Consider the following 6,000-nt stretch of genomic DNA (forward strand, 5'->3'; position numbering starts at 1 on the left):
GAATAATTGAATCATAGTTGAAGATTTCAGCATCCCTCTGTCAATAATTGATAGAACAAGAAGACAGATATAATCATTAAGGATATAAAAGACTTGATAATACTCTTGGCTAATGTAATCTAATTAGCATTTACAAAACTCTCCATCTAACAACAGAAGAACACACATTTTCTTCAAGTTCATGTGGAACATCTACCTAGATAGATCATATTGAGCCATAAAATAGTCTCAATAAGTTTAAAAGGATTCAGATCAAACAAAGCATACTCTTTGACCACAATAGAATGAAATTAGAAATCAATGACAGAAAGATAGATGGGAAATCCCCAAGTATTTTGAAAACTAAATAACAATTTTAAATAATGCATGGGTCAAGAAGAAATTAAAAAGAGAAAGTAAAAAGTATTTTGAACTGAAAGAAAATGAAAACACAACATATAAAAATGCATGAGATGCAGCTAAAGCAGTGCTTTGAGGGAAATTTATAGCATTAAAACTTATAGTATTAGAAAAGAATAGAGGTCTGAAATCAATGACCTAAGTTTCCATCTTAAAAACTAGGGGAAAGGGGCAAATTAAGCCCAAAGAAGGAAAATAATAAAAAGTAGAGCAGAAATCAATGAAGTGGAAACAGAAAAACAATAGAGAAAATCAATGAAACCAAAAGCCAGCTTTTTGAAAAGATACATACATTTGAAAACTACTATCAGGCTTTATTAGGGCAAAAAGAAAGAAGACACAAATTATTAATATAAAGAGGGAGAATAGGTACATCATTAAAAATCCTACTGACATTAAAATGATAGTGAGAGAGTATTATGAACAACTTGATGCCAATAAATTTGACAACCCAGATAAAATGAATTCCTTAGTCATAAAATAGCAAAGCTCAATCAAGAATAACTGCATAACCAGAATAGCCAGTTGTCTATTATAAACATTGAATTTGTAGTTGAAGACCTTCCCACAAAGAAAACTTTAGGCCCAGGTGGCTTTACTCTTAAACTCTATCATTTAAGGAACAAATGATACCAATACTATAAAACTCTTCCAGAAAATTAAAGAGGGAACACTTCCTAACTCATTCAGTGAGGTGAACATTAGTGCCCTGATACCAAAACCAAAGAAAGGCACTGCAAACTTTCTTAACATACGAATCCAAAATATACAGACATGTGTATCTACCATGACCAAGTGGGTCTTATCCTGGGCATGCAAGGCGGGTTGAGCAATCGAAAATCAGTCAATGTAAATTACCATATTGGTAGATGAATGAAGAAAATAATATAATCATCTCAGTAGATACAGAGAAAGCATTTGACAAAATTCAACATATATTCACAATAAAAACAAGAATTAAAGGAATTTCCTTAACCTGATTAAAAACATCTACAAAAATCCTATAGCTAATATTACACTTATTAATGGTGAAAGACTGAATGTTTTCCTCACATCATTGGGAATGAGGGAAGGGGATGTCTGTTTTCACCACTTCTATTCAACATGGTACTGAGGGCTCAGTCAATACAAACAGGTAAGAAAAGAAATTAAAAGTGTGCAGACTGGAAAGGAAGAAAAAAGCTATCTCTACTTACAGAGGATGTTATCATCTAATTAGAAAATTCCAAAGAATCTACAAAAATCCTACTAGAACTGAACAGGGTGTCTGGCAAATTTGCAAAAATAAAGTCAGGATGCAAAAATCAGTCATATTTCTCTATACTAGCAAAAAGCAATTGGGACTTGAAAATAAAAAGGTACCATATGCAGTAGCATTAAAGATCATGAGATATTTAGGTACACTAAGAAATAATTGCAAGGTCTATGAACTGTAAAATATAAACTAGCAATGAAATAAAGAAATAAAGAAAACTTTAATAAGTGAGAGATATACCATGTTCATGGATCAGAAGACTCAATATTGTTAAGATGTCAGTTTTGTAAAAATATCTCTAAATATTCAATGCAAAAAGTCCAGAAAAAGACTCACACGTACAAGGCTAACTGACTTAAAAAAAAACTTAACTGTATTAATTTAAATTTTTAAAGTAGGCTCCACACCCAATGTGGGGCTTGAACTCACAACCACGAGATCAAGAGTTGCATGCTCTACCCACTGAGCCAACCAACTGCCCCAAAGCCAACTGATTTTTGATAAAAGTCAAAATAATTCTATCAAGAAAATGTATCCAACAAATAGCGTGCAATAACTGGATGTACACATGCAAAAATGTCCCCCAGTTTATGTTTCATGCTCTATCCAATAATTAATCAAGATAGATCGCAGACCTAAAAGCAAAACCTAGAATCTAAACTTCTCGAAGAAAATGTAGGAGAAAATCTTTGTGATTAAAGATTTCTTAGATGTGACACCCAAAGCACAATCCATAGAAGAAAAAATATTAAGCTGGATTTCATCAAAATTAAGAACTTCTTGAAAGACATCTAGAAAAAATGAACAGATAAGCTGTGGACCTGGAGGAAATATTTGCAAATCACATATCTGATAAAGATCCGTATCCAGAATATATAAATAACTCACGAAACAAAACGAAAAACTCAAACATAAACACAAACGGTCTAACAAAATACAGAAAGAAGATTTGAATAGACATTCCCCCAAAGGAGATGAACAGATGGCAAATAAGCCCATAACAAGTGCTCCACATCATTCTTCACAAAGGAAACAAGTGAAAACCACAGTGGGATATCGCTACACGTCTGCTAGAATAGCTAAAATTGGGGAAAAACCTGAAAATAACAAGTGCTGGTGAGGTTGAGGGGTAACTGGACCTCTCGCACATTGCTGGTGAGGATGTGAAACAGTGCAGCCAGTGCAGAAAGTAAGCGTGGTGCTTTCTTAGAAGGTCAAACATACTCACCACCCAACTCTGCCGCTCCACCCCTAGCTGTGTACTCAGGTGAAATAACAACTTACTTTCACACAAAATCTGTATGCGAATGTCTATAATGGCTCTGTTTGTAATAGCCCCAAACTGAAGAGATGCATATGTCCTTTGGTGAATGCATAAGGAAACTGTGTATTACATCCATGGAAGTACTCAGCAGCAACAAAAAGAAATGAATCACTGAGAAACACAACATGGACCGTTCTTAAACTCATCATGCCACGTGAGAGAAGCCAACCCCTGAAAGCCACACACTGTATCATCCCACCTTGATGGCTTTCTGAAGAAGGTCAATGAAACAGAAAACAGGTTTCCAGGGATGGGAAGTTGGGGGAGGGCTGACTACAAAGGGCATGGGGGATTCTGGGGAGATAGATCTGTTTCATATCTTTTGCTTGTGGTAGTGGATTGACGACTGTATGACTTTGTCAAAACTTGCAGAGTTATCCACTAAAGAGAGAATTTTACCGTACATAAATTATACCATAATAAAAATGAAAGCAAGATCTCTAAGAACAGAAATGATCCCCCCCCCCACCTTCTGCTTTCTCTCGCTTATTCCATCCCACTCACAGTGAGCTCCTGCTGCTCCTCAAACCACCAGGCATATTTCTACCTCAGGACCTTTGCACTGGCTGATCCTTCAGTCTGGGGAACATCCTTCCTCCAGATAGCTGCTTGGCTCAGTTTCTCACCTCCTTCGAGTCTTGGCTCAAGTATTACCTCCTAGATGAACTTATTTAAAATTGCAGCCTGCCCCCCACCCGCCTCTCTACCCCTCCCCCTCTCAACTTCTTCCCTATCACTTTTAACCTTGTAGCATTAGATAACTTACTTTATTACATCTACTGTTTATTGGCTGTCTGCCCCACTGGAAGGTAGCCACCAGGGCAGGGATCTTTATGTCTTATCTCCAGCTGTATCCCCCAACACCTGCAACAGTGCCTGGCACACCAAGCAGGTGCTCAGCAAATATTTGTGGGATGAATGTTAGAGTGATGTATCAAAGCAACGGTGAGCCCATCCTCATCTCTGGAAAAGGCCTGTGACAGCCCCCCTGCTCTCACCCCAACAGCGCCCTCGCCAGGATCCAGCTGTCCAAGCCCGGTCCACCTGACCCGTCAGCCTTTGCTCTCCTGGGCCCGCTGCCCAGAGCGTGGGTCCTTTCTCCTCCTCTCTCCCTGTCCCTTTCAGGGCAATGCACAGAGGCCCACCCCTCAGCCTTCTTGACTTGGAAAGAGCATCCTGGGGTTGGGGTGCTTTCCCCGACTCCCCGGCTGACCGAGGGACCTCCCTGGCTCTCCTGAACCCTGGTGTCACTGCTGACTACCCCCTGGCCCTTTTCCTTCCCAAGTGTCCCTCGGGATGTGCTGGCTATCCCTGGGTCCCCAACATGTCCTGGGCAGGCTGTCAGTGAAGGTCGATAGAACAAACGAGTGAGCGGGTGAGTCTGAGGCGCACTGCCTTGGGGGGACTTCCTCAGACAGTGAGACCCTCCTCCTCCCGTCCTCCTGGAGCTGTTCCTGGCAGTCCTGCCTCCGCCAGCTCCCTTCTCAGACGGTGTTCATGCTCACTCCATCCCATAGCCATGCCGGAACTGAGGACCCTCCCCACTGTCTGCCTCTTTGGGAACCAGTGACCAGGTGGCCAAGCAGGGGACACTCCTGGGGTTGATGGGCCAGAGATGTCGCATTTCTGCACTCAGCCAGACTGTCCTCAGGAAGCTGTCACGTCCAGGGCATGTGTCGGGATGACAGCGTTTACCAGGTGTGGGGGCAGAGACGGGCTGGGGCCCTTGGCCTGGAGTGGCTGGCCATCTCCGTCATTCCCGAGCCCTCCACAGTGCTCGGGGGAGCCTCGTCGCTTCCTGCCTTCATTCCTTCAGTGAGTACCTATTGCAGCCAGGCACTGCTCCAGGCCCTGGGGCTTCGTCCGAACGACACACAAAGAAACCCCTTCCCTCGTAGTGCTCGTGTTCTGGGGCAGAGGCAATGGACAGATTCTGTCCTGCACCAGCTGGGGACAGTGAGATGGGGAAATCGAGCAGGGACAGGGTTTGGACAAGCTGCGGGGCCATGCTAGACAGCCTGGTCAGGGAGCCTCGGCCATCGGGATGCTGCTGAGGTGAGGCTGTCCGACAGGTGCCCGGTGTGGGGGTGCTGGGTGGCTGGACGAGTGAGTGATGTGTAGATGAAGGCATTCTGGTGGGGGGGGCTCGCCCCTGCTGCACACAACATCCTGACAGAGAGGGATGGGTGCCCCTCTCGTCACCTCTCCTCTGACCCTCCATCCCTACCTCGTCACACTCCATACTGTCCTCACACACCAACCCCAAGCGGTGCAGAGACACAGAGAGGTTCAGTGACCTGTCCCAGGACACACAGCCTCTGTGGGATGAGGCTGGTTCAGACCCAGCCTGAGTCCGAAGCCTGCATCCTGGGGACGGTGGCCGGCGGGGCTCAGTGCACACTTGAACCTTCCTGCCACCTCTCAAAAAACCAGCCACTTCCCTGCCACTCCCAGAAAGTGTGGCCTTCCCGACGGAGGCTGGCTGGTGCCACCTCTGTGGGAATCTCACCACGGGTTGGAGCCCGGCTCCCCTCTGCACCCAGGAGGGAACTCAGGCTGCTCAGTGTCACCCACAAGCACTTGGCCGGTATCTCGCCCTAAAACGGCATCCTAGCCCCGTGACGACCAAACTGAATATATTTTTAAATACAGAAAAACGGCAGAAGCATAGTCAGGCAAACAGCTGCAGAGGGGAGCGTTTTCTCGCCTTCGAAGTGATCCAAGATGTGGCAGAGGAGGAGACGGGCCTGACAACACACACACGGAGACGACTGTGTGCGGACCAAAATAACCGAGTTCAAAGCAGGTGCGAAGCTGCTCCTTCTGGAACAGCCCGCCACGATGGGCGTCACAAACGGGAACCCTGCTCCAGACCCGCCCGGGGACAGTCTGGAGAGCTGGGCCTGCCCCGGCCCGGCCCCGTGGAGGGCGCCCTGGGGGTCTGAGGTGGCAGGGGAGGGAGCCCGCCTGCCCCTGCCCGCCCCCCTACCCCCCCCCCGCCCCGCAGTCTCTGCCCTGCCCC

The 6,000-nt window shown here is 45.4% G+C and overlaps 1 protein-coding gene across 1 annotated transcript in view; it reads right to left on the reverse strand.

Moving 5' to 3' along the window:
* The window catches only part of LOC118015431 (maestro heat-like repeat family member 5), a 71,703-nt gene that overhangs the window by 64,690 nt on the left and 1,013 nt on the right, over positions 1-6,000 (reverse strand). The window lies entirely within an intron of this gene.

This window comes from Mirounga leonina, unplaced genomic scaffold (assembly GCF_011800145.1).
Source record: "Mirounga leonina isolate KUSES-001 unplaced genomic scaffold, KU_Mleo_1.0 Mir_165, whole genome shotgun sequence".
In the NCBI taxonomy this organism is placed as follows: domain Eukaryota; kingdom Metazoa; phylum Chordata; class Mammalia; order Carnivora; family Phocidae; genus Mirounga; species Mirounga leonina.